At 43.9% G+C, this 11,717-nt stretch overlaps 1 pseudogene; it reads left to right on the top strand.

Annotated features, from left to right (window-relative positions):
- Nucleotides 1-297: 297 nt before the first annotated feature.
- On the top strand, nt 298-11,493 carry LOC109901738 (uncharacterized; annotated as a pseudogene).
- The last annotated feature ends 224 nt before the right edge of the window (nt 11,494-11,717 follow it).

The following is an 11,717-nucleotide window of genomic DNA, read 5'->3' as shown; positions in this document are numbered from 1 at the left end:
AATTTAGCTTATTCATTTGATAGTAGCCTAGGCTAATCACGAGAAGATTATTATGAAGCCTATCACTGCCCGTGGCTGCTTCCTAAATAGTCCACATTTACAAATGTACGGGACAGTGCTGAAACATTTTTTTTATCTTAATATCGACAATGCCACTATATAGGCTACAGTCAAATATTTTAAACATATTTTTGCCCATTTGAGAGGTGTCCTACCGTATCATTGTCTTCTCTCCAACTGCCATCAAAATGTATTTTTTGGCTGAGGACAGGTGCCATAACGAGGGAAAATACCATAATGAGTAGAATTATCCTCATTGTGGTAGCAGCTGTGCTGTGCATAAAGTTGTTCCTCTTCATGCGTTTATTTTATTTGATGAGAGTAACTTTACTGATAAAATCAGACCAATGGCCTGAATAAATACTGAATTCCTATAATATCAAGAGTTTCAAAGATGCAGCCTGCTGCAATACCTACACGGAGCAAATTTTAACAGAGAAAAGTGCGTCTATCCATTGGCGCGACATTACAATCGGCGCATCTGTGCGCTCCGGCGTTTTTATGCACAGACAGAGCTGAAGTGGATGTCAATGTCAAGCCGTTAGGTCATATTATGAGTCAGTAGGTATGTCTTTGTGTTTCAATTTCTGAAGGGGAAAACCACTGTTGCTTCTGTTCAACAGAGGCCTAAAATCTACATGTCTGGAACAAGGCTAGTCTACTTTTGGCACTGTGCTGGACTCGCAATCACTCAATTCCATCCAGAAGTACAACATAAACAAGTGACGTCAAAACGTCATATTTAATATATGGTAGCCTATGTATACCGATTTTTAATGACACAAAGACGCTTTATATAGTATAAAAGAAACACAAGAAACGTTAAACAAGAAGTAGGGAGTAGGACTCAATAACAAGAAAGAGTGTGATGGGTCAGAGTGAGCGAGAAAGCAGGTGTGTGTGTGAGAGAGAAAGAGACTATGCGTGCGTGTATGTGTACAGTGAAATCCTTCAACCAAGCATAAACACACATACAGTAATAATCCTTCCGTCTGTAAGACTTTTTAGCATTTATGGGGCGCCGTACAAGTGCACGCGCCCACTTCACAAATCCCTTGGAATAAACAATGAAGTACTCGTCCTTATATCGTCTGTCAACTCCCGGCTCAATGCTGTCAATTAAAAAAAGATATATACATATTCTGCATATACAGCAATGACCAAATATACTGCTGTGTGCATATTGATTTAGAACATTGTCGACATACCGCCACCGTTGTGGGTGGAACATGGGGCTTGGTTATTATCAACTTTGGTGCTGTGCTGCTTAATAGTAACGTTCGACCTACATGTCATTCAAAAAGTGTAAACAGCGAAAATTATAGGGAGGAAGTCAACTCATAATTTATACTACGACGAGCGTGCATTCTCAACATCTACATTTGCGCACAGCACCGTCAACGTCATATCCAAAAGAACTCCTCAACAAGTCACGGTATTGGAGCCAGGTAACACAGCTCCAGCTTTCTGTGGTAACCCTGGATGGAGAATTCGTTTACCCGCCACATGCAGGGTTGGTAATTTACCAACAAGTCTGCCTTTTTGGTGTGCCTGTGGAACTCCGAGTCGTCATTAACCGACTTGGTCCAGGACCTACACGATAGCACCCACCCATAGGTATCATTACAAAGGAGCAACACACATTTTTACTGTTGTTTGTTAATATAGAGGAGACAGGACATTAAACAGAACTGACATATTACAAGTTTCCCCTTGTGTTTCTGTTCAACAGAAAGAAATACGTTTTGTCCAGATTGCACTTCTCCCCTGTTCCAGTATTTGGCTATGGGAAAAGGATTCACAGTGTGCTGTACTCCTGGGTCCGTTCGGGACACAACTGTGGCCTTTCTCAGGCAGTTTGTACCTCTACAGGTAGGGAATACTCGCTATGCACTGTAGGAATGGTGCACTCATCAAAGCACCTGTGGAAGTTTCATTGCCCCTTGCATTTAGATCCCAACTGTCTGTGATCCATTTAACTTTCCTTTTTGACTATTATTATTTTTTATCCTGGATGAACATATTATAGTTCAGAGTTCTCAGGGTGCCATCAGAGTTATTTAATGACAGATGGGCCATGTATTTTTTTTTTTCTATGTTCATCTTCTGGAAGTGACGTGTCTATTGAAATGTTAATTACATACAGGGTGGAATATGCCAGTGATTGTCAAGAGACTTGATGTGCGATATGATTGGCTGATGGGTTCCTGGAGCTAGATGAAACACCAGTTGATTGATGCAGGCGACGGGTGTGAGCCGGCCCCCTCCGCTGCAGGTGTCGTTGCCTGGGTTCCTTTTTTCACCAAGGTCAGTTATGAGACGGAGAGAGGGATAGGTGGAGAGACGCTGGGAAACATTTAACTGCCATTTTCCAGGATTAACAGAAGAGTTGTTATACAGTTGTCCATAATGTTTCCCATAGAATGTGAGAGGTTGTGTAAAGACTCACAAGCAGACTTTCCATGTGCTTGAACTTGACATGAAGGAACACATTGACACTGTTTGTTACCGTCCCCAGGTGAAGAACATGGTCAAGTCCAACGCCACAGGTGTCCTTGTCCATATGCATGTCCCGGTAACCCGATCCAGGATATGAACTGTGTGGGAGACAAATATTCTACACTACTAGGCATACCTGCTGCCATAGTGCACCGGGAGCCCTCTGTCGCCCAGGCCCTTAGGTAACTAACACTGACTGACTGACTGACTGACTCATACAGTGTTTGGTCAAGTTGGTTTCCTCACTTAACTCACTGGAAGCCATGCTTCCTCTAAGGATGAAGTGTTCTCTCTGTAGTCTTGGATGGATTACTCATGGAAATGATCTATCGACTCCTGACCTGATGAGATATGCGAGCAATGGTCAATAGAATGTACGGTGTATGTTATTTTACATTTGTTGATTGTCAAATTCGCAACCATAAATGAATATTGGACCAAATAAAGTGAATATATGGATGTTTATATTCTATGTTTTGTAGATATGGGCACATGGTGACCGTGTCCTTTCAGAGTACCCCCTCTCCAAACTTCTTCATTGGCATTGACCAGCAGGGGGCACTGTCTGAGATGGGCTGGTTCCTCTACCCCTCCTTCAAGTTCATCAACTGGCAGGCCCAGTGGTAAGCAGTAAGCACACTATGGATTCCCTAGTTATTACAGTAAACTGAAGACATCGGGAATTCATATGTCAGGAGTATGCGAAGAAAGAGAAAGATTTTCAGCTATTTGGTAACTATAACCATTCCTTCATAGGTTTGATTTCTATGAGGGGCTTCAGACTATACTCCGTGACCAAGCCTGGGTGGTCCCTGTGTTTGAGGAGATCCAGATGTGAACTTCCGGCGCCGAGAGAGATGGCCGCCTCGCTTCGCGGTCCTAGGAAACTATGCAGTTTTTTGTTTTTTTACGTGTTATTTCTTACACTAGTACCCCAGGTCATCTTAGGTTTCATCACATACAGCCGAGAAGAACTACTGAATATAAGATCAGCGTCAACTCACCACCAGTACGACCAAGAATATGTTTTTCGCGATGCGGATCCTGTGTTCTGCCTTACAACCAGCGCCACGGGATGGTTCCCATGCAGCGACCCAAAAAAACGACTCAGAAAAAGAGGGAAACGAAGCGGTCTTCTGGTCAGACTCCGGAGACGGGCACATCGTGCACCACTCCCTAGCATTCTTCTTGCCAATGTCCAGTCTCTTGACAACAAGGTTGATGAAATCCGAGCAAGGGTAGCATTCCAGAGGGACATCAGAGACTGTAACGTTCTCTGTTTCACGGAAACGTGGCTCACTGGTGAGACGCAATCCGAAGCGGTGCAGCCAGCGGGTTTCTCCACGCATCGCGCGGACAGAAACGAACATCTTTCTGGTAAGAAGAGGGGCGGGGGCGTATGCCTTATGGCCAACGTGACATGGTGTGATGAAAGAAACATACAGGAACTCAAATCCTTCTGTTCACCTGATTTAGAATTCCTCACAATCAAATGTAGACCGCATTATCTACCAAGAGAATTCTCTTCGATTATAATCACAGCCGTATATATCCCCCCCCAAGCAGACACATCGATGGCTCTGAACAAACTTTATTTAACTCTCTGCAAACTGGAAACGATTTATCCGGAGGCTGTATTCATTGTAGCTGGGGATTTTAACAAGGCTAATCTGAAAACAAGACTCCCTAAATTTTATCAGCATATCGATTGCGCAACCAGGGGTGGAAAGACCCTGGATCATTGTTACTCTAACTTCCGCGACGCATATAAGGCCCTGCCCCGCCCCCCTTTCGGAAAAGCTGACCACGACTCCATTTTGTTGATCCCTGCCTACAGACAGAAACTAAAACAAGAAGCTTCCACGCTGAGGTCTGTCCAACGCTGGTCCGACCAAGCTGACTCCACACTCCAAGACTGCTTCCATCACGTGGACTGGGAGATGTTTCGTATTGCGTCAGCCAACAACATTGACGAATACGCTGATTCGGTGTGCGAGTTCATTAGAACGTGCGTTGAAGATGTCGTTCCCATAGCAACGATTAAAACATTCCCCAACCAGAAACCGTGGATTGATGGCAGCATTCGTGTGGAACTGAAGGCGCGAACCACTGCTTTTAATCAGGGCAAGGTGTCTGGTAACATGACTGAATACAAACAGTGCAGCTATTCCCTCCGCAAGGCTATCAAACAAGCTAAGCGCCAGTACAGAGACAAAGTAGAATCTCAATTCAACGGCTCAGACACAAGAGGCATGTGGCAGGGTCTACAGTCAATCACGGACTACAGGAAGAAACCCAGCCCAGTCACGGACCAGGATGTCTTGCTCCCAGGCAGACTAAACAACTTTTTTGCCCGCTTTGAGGACAATACAGTGCCACTGACACGGCCTGCAACGAAAACATGCGGTCTCTCCTTCACTGCAGCCGAAGTGAGTAAGACATTTAAACGTGTTAACCCTCGCAAGGCTGCAGGCCCAGACGGCATCCCCAGCCGCGCCCTCAGAGCATGCGCAGACCAGCTGGCCGGTGTGTTTACGGACATATTCAACCAATCCCTATACCAGTCTGCTGTTCCCACATGCTTCAAGAGGGCCACCATTGTTCCTGTTCCCAAGAAAGCTAAGGTAACTGAGCTAAACGACTACCGCCCCGTAGCACTCACATCCGTCATCATGAAGTGCTTTGAGAGACTAGTCAAGGACCATATCACCTCCACCCTACCTGACACCCTTGACCCACTCCAATTTGCTTACCGCCCAAATAGGTCCACAGACGATGCAATCTCAACCACACTGCACACTGCCCTAACCCATCTGGACAAGAGGAATACCTATGTGAGAATGCTGTTCATCGACTACAGCTCGGCATTTAACACCATAGTACCCTCCAAGCTCGTCATCAAGCTCGAGACCCTGGGTCTCGACCCCGCCCTGTGCAACTGGGTACTGGACTTCCTGACGGGCCGCCCCCAGGTGGTGAGGGTAGGCAACAACATCTCCTCCCCGCTGATCCTCAACACTGGGGCCCCACAAGGGTGCGTTCTGAGCCCTCTCCTGTACTCCCTGTTCACCCACGACTGCGTGGCCACGCACGCCTCCAACTCAATCATCAAGTTTGCGGACGACACAACAGTGGTAGGCTTGATTACCAACAACGACGAGACGGCCTACAGGGAGGAGGTGAGGGCCCTCGGAGTGTGGTGTCAGGAAAATAACCTCACACTCAACGTCAACAAAACTAAGGAGATGATTGTGGACTTCAGGAAACAGCAGAGGGAACACCCCCCCATCCACATCGATGGAACAGTAGTGGAGAGGGTAGCAAGTTTTAAGTTCCTCGGCATACACATCACAGACAAACTGAATTGGTCCACTCACACAGACAGCATCGTGAAGAAGGCGCAGCAGCGCCTCTTCAACCTCAGGAGGCTGAAGAAATTCGGCTTGTCACCAAAAGCACTCACAAACTTCTACAGATGCACAATCGAGAGCATCCTGGCGGGCTGTATCACCGCCTGGTATGGCAACTGCACCGCCCTCAACCGTAAGGCTCTCCAGAGGGTAGTGAGGTCTGCACAACGCATCACCGGGGGCAAACTACCTGCCCTCCAGGACACCTACACCACCCGATGCTACAGGAAGGCCATAAAGATCATCAAGGACATCAACCACCCGAGCCACTGCCTGTTCACCCCGCTGTCATCCAGAAGGCGAGGTCAGTACAGGTGCATCAAAGCTGGGACCGAGAGACTGAAAAACAGCTTCTATCTCAAGGCCATCAGACTGTTAAACAGCCACCACTAACATTGAGTGGCTACTGCCAACACACTGTCAATGCCACTGACTCTACTCCAGCCACTTTAATCATGGGAATTGATGGGAAATGATGTAAATATATCACTAGCCACTTTAAACAATGCTACCTTATATAATGTTACTTACCCTACGTTATTCATCTCATATGCATACGTAGATACTGTACTCTATATCATCGACTGCATCCTTATGTAATACATGTATCACTAGCCACTTTAACTATGCCACTTGGTTTACATACTCATCTCATATGTATATACTGTACTCGATATCATCTACTGTATCTTGCCTATGCTGCTCTGTACCATCACTCATTCATATATCCTTATGTACATATTCTTTATCCCCTTACACTATGTATAAGACAGTAGTTTTTTTTGGAATTGTTAGTTAGATTACTTGTTCGTTATTACTGCATTGTCGGAACTAGAAGCACAAGCATTTCGCTACACTCGCATTAACATCTGCTAACCATGTGTATGTGACAAATAAATTTGATTTGATTTGATGCAAGGACAGAGTGGAGCAGTAGCCACAATCAGTGTAGGTGAAGGGGGAGACAGGTTAAATAAGGATTTTTAAGCCTTGAGAAAATTGACACATGGATTGTGTGTGTGCCATTTAGATGGTGAATGGGCAAGACAAAAGACTGAAGTGCCTTTGAATGGGGTATGGTAGTAGGTGCCAGGCACACTGGTTTGAGTGTGTCAAGAACTGCAATGCTGCTGGGTTTTTCACGCTCAACATCCCGTGTTTATCAAAATGGTCCACCACCCAAAGGACATCCAACCAACTTGACACAACTATGGGAAGCATTGGTGTCAACAATGGCCAGCATCCCTGTGGAACACTTTTGACACTTTGTAGTCCATGCCCCAACAAATTGAGGCTGTTCTGAGGGCAAAAGGGATGCAACTCAATATTAGGAACGTGTTCCTAATGTTTTGTACACTCAGCATTTATGGTCGTGCCATACACTAAGTCGACAATAAATGCACCAGCTTTGAATATAATTAGAATTTGATAGATATTTTAAAGGAATTTTGACTTTGCCATTTCACTGTGTCGGTAGTCATGTTGGATTTTGACATGTTGGAGTTGGACGCGTTTCTGTCCTGTCCCAGCCAGAGGAATGACTCCCACTGGGATCACACTGTGCAGCTGTTTGTGTGCTGTAACGATTTCAGTCCCCATTGCAACATGGAGATGTGGCGCTGTATAACAGCCTTCCCGCAGGTACAGTCTGTGCATTTGTTGTCACATGATATTGATACCATTTGACATGAGTCCCCAAAATGCATTTTGGTATTTGTTAAGATCACTCTTGAAGGGCAAAGCTGTTCCATTTCCATTGACTTCCATTGATGTTTTTTTTTTAAATCTCCATATCAAATCATTTCTGGGTAACAATGAAGTACCTTATTGTGGTTGTTTTCAATTAAAAGTGTAAAAAAGAAAACCAAAAGGCTTCTTATTAAGGTGCAATTTCTCAAAGAAGAATTTTGCTGGGACTGTCTGGTAGTGGTCTGATGGGCCTAATGGGAGGGATATGTAACCTGAAAACTAGCACTTATTGGCAGAGGTTTGAAACTGTTTTTGTTATTGGTCTACTAACTTATACCACCTGGTGATGTCGCCAGACAGGCCAAAACACCCGTGCAAAACAAGCAGAAATTCCAGGCAATCTTTTCAAACTGCTCTTACACTAAAAGGGTATTATCATAATCTTCACAATTTTACAGTATTACTTCAACTTCATAGTGTGGAAATGTATACTGAATGAAAATATAAATGCAACAATTTCAACTGAGTTACAGTTCATATAAGGAAATCAGTGAATTGAAATAAATTCATTAGGCCCTAATCTATGGATTTCATATGACTGGGCAAGGGTGTGCCTGGGAGGGCATAGGCCCACCCACTTGGGAACAGGCCCAGTCAACCAGACTGAGTTTTTCCCCACAAACAGGCTTTATTACGGACTGAAATACTACTCAGTTTCATCAGCTGGTCTCAGACGATCCCACAGGTGAAGAAGCCGGATGTTGAGGTCCTGGGCTGGCGTGGTTACTCGTGGTCTGCGGTTGTCACGTACTGGATGTACAGCCAAATTCTCAAAAACGACGTTGGAGGTGGCTTATGGTAAAGAAATTAACATTAAATTCTCTGGCAACAGCTCTGGTATTCTTGCAGTCAGCATGCCAATTGCACGCTCCCTCAACTTGAGACATCTGTGGTGTTGTGTGACAAAACTGCACATTTTAGAGTGGCCTTTTATTGTCCCCCGCACACGGTGCACCTGTGTAATGAAAGGGCTGTTTAATCAGCTTCTTGATATGCCACACCTGTATTTTTACTGTATAGAAAATGCTAAGTGATGGTTAGGCAATAGGACTGACTCTTTCACTTTAAAAACCCCAACATTAAATAGGTTTCCAGTGTGTATGCCATCCTGTTGTGTACAGTTCTACTAGTGACAATGGACAGAAATCACTCTTCTTGAGCAATTTAGACCATTTCATCCCTCTTTCATCATGGGTAGAAAAAGATGTGCACTTCCATCCTAAGCAAAGTGTCATAGAAAATAACAGGATGTTTGCAAATAGTTGCTGGAAAGTTGTCCTGGCAAAGGACAACCCCCCCCTATGAGTCTCGGTCATGACAGATTAGTCATAGAGGGAAAAGTACTCCAGTATCAGCTTTTTCTCACTGCACCAATGCAATACCGTCTAAAGACAGTATCATTACAGTATCATTCTGTATTTCTTATATGGTAATAAGTAACAGGATGAACTCTTCAAACAGATGTTATAACTAGATTTTGCTCTTGTTGTAGCCAATCACTCATCCAAGCTTTACCCCTTGAAGCTGATGTCATTGTACAGTGGAGGCACCTTTGACAAGGAATACAACAAGAGACACCAACCAATCAAATTCCCTGTCCCAGCCTCAACTTAAAAGGTATGATGCAGAATTGATATTTATTCTGTTTACATTCACTCATAATAAAGGGTAATTGTCATATACTGCATGTTCTTACATTTTTTAAATATGCCTTTGTTTTAGTTAGTACTTTGGCCATAATGTGGGTAGAAACTGCTTTACAAATCAAGTTATTATTGCAATCAGTCATTTTATGTACCATATTGTGTCTTAGGTGGAATAGTATGCTGTAATCCCAGGCCACGGGAGCGACGAGAACAGCTGCGGCGAGTTCTGTGTGACATCACACCACTTCCTCGTCAAGGGAGCATTCAATCACACTCGTATTTTTGACTCGGCAGGTGGGAAATGACTAACGTTCAAGTTTGGTCATGCAGATTCATATAATCTTCCCATAGTCTGGGCCATAGTTACATTAGCATGATGAGGCTGTATTTCTCTGAGGGCAATTAAATTGAACCGCGGGACAATTTTTTTCTTCTAATTGGAAGGACAGGGGGGGGGGGGACATTATTGTTTTTACACTGTAAATAAGCCCACATTTACATTATATTTCACAATAGCATAATCATTTCATACTTTGATTACATTGAGACGTGGTCACATAGGTCTCTTTATGTATTCGCAGAAATACTTGAGAACAGATTTCCTAAATTAAAGGATTTAGCTAAATTCCTGGAAATTCGTATTTTTAGCCCTAAAACAAAAATAATTTGGGGGCCAATTTGTCCTGCAAGCTTCCTGTTGCTGACCCCTGTCCTAGCGCGTTTTCCTGCTTGTGTCCCTATTCTATTCTTATTTGAGTGAGTCAGGTGTGGGTCTTTTGTCATGCATTTTGTTCCAAATGAATGTAGGTCCTACCATATCAATGCATTATACTGCATTTACCATGTTTTCAGTGCAGCATTCTTTAACGATCCCATTGTCCTGACTGTTTCCTGGGGTTGTGTTATTTTCCAGGTTCAGCCCTGGGGTGTGCCATGCGGGTGGGAGAGGGGGCGGTGCCCAACGAGCATGGCACCTGGCTGTACGGCCGTGGGGGCTGGTGTGGTGGGCTGCAGGTCAACCCCTGGAGGATTGACATCACCACACAGGTAATAGAACTATCACCAGACCTCGTCATGAAAAGTTGCCCTTGCGGTTCGCCATCAGAAACCTCTTTGTTTAGCTAGTAGTGGATACGATCACATGCAACTTTAAATGCAGCTCATGCAAGTTAACAAACACGTAATCAGATGGTTATCGTCTGCAACATCACAGGTGTCATCAGAGGATTGATAAAATCACAATTAGAGCTAGTTAAAGCCAGAAGAATAATGCACTTGTTGAACATACTGTAGCTATAGCCATGAGTCTTGCATGTTTTCATGGTCATCACTCAGTCACTGTTAAGTTGGTCTGGGTCCTCACTTTAGCGCCGGATATCCTGCTACAGAGCTTTCTGGTGTGGGGATGCGTGCGCATCACTCGAATGTGACAATTGCTTGTAAACGAAAAATGGTTTTATACGTCCTTTCCATAGAAATATATAATTTATCTAATTTAATCATTCTATTTCTATGGTTCTTTCATCCTCACCTCACCTCGTTTTGATTGATATTGAACTATGAAATGATGACGTAACATATTTCTATTTTCCAGCTTCAGAGCACAATGTTGCCACCTTCAAATGCATACTAAATAGGCATTCTTTCACCATGTAAACAAGACCATAACACAGTACATTTGTACATTTGCATGCCTTTTTTGGTGTTTTAGCTGTTATTTTTGACATTGAAAGAGTTTCAAAGACAACAATTTTGCTAATCTTCTATCCCACATACTGCAGGGTTTTTGACAGAAAGGTTAAGCATTCAATTTCAAAATGTTTGCTACAGTAGGCATTTGTGTCCATTAGTTTGCAGTGGAGTGCCCTTCATGAAATGTCCTTGGAAAGGCACACATGACCCTGTCTTTCCAAAGCTTTAGTTATATTTTATTTATTTGATACACACACATCCTTTTCATGGCCACTTCATTTGATTACCACAGGCTTAATTTGTAATCCATGGATATTACAGTATTGGGGCTGTTGTTTATGGTTGTTTTGATCGTGTTTCTCCCGAGGCCTTGAATTGTTCTTTCTTGTTGTCTTTCTCAGCTGGACATGAGTGGGATTAAAGCTCAGAGAGTGTGAAAACGTTGGAAGGCGGCTACTTAACCTGGTCAATTATTTGTAACTGCACAGACGTAGCTTTTAGCGTCAAACTTAAACTTTCAGGTGATGACAAGACACTTTCCCCGACGCAAGATCAACCACCTTCTGCTTCTTCAATTACGCAAGTATGTCTTTTTAAACGGTTTAACTGCGAAGGTTGGAGGAGTGGGGGTTGGTGGGGGTTGGTGGGGGTTGGTGACATT

Source organism: Oncorhynchus kisutch, linkage group LG13, assembly GCF_002021735.2.
Source record: "Oncorhynchus kisutch isolate 150728-3 linkage group LG13, Okis_V2, whole genome shotgun sequence".
NCBI classification, from domain to species: domain Eukaryota; kingdom Metazoa; phylum Chordata; class Actinopteri; order Salmoniformes; family Salmonidae; genus Oncorhynchus; species Oncorhynchus kisutch.
This window is presented reverse-complemented; position numbering and strand designations above follow the sequence as displayed.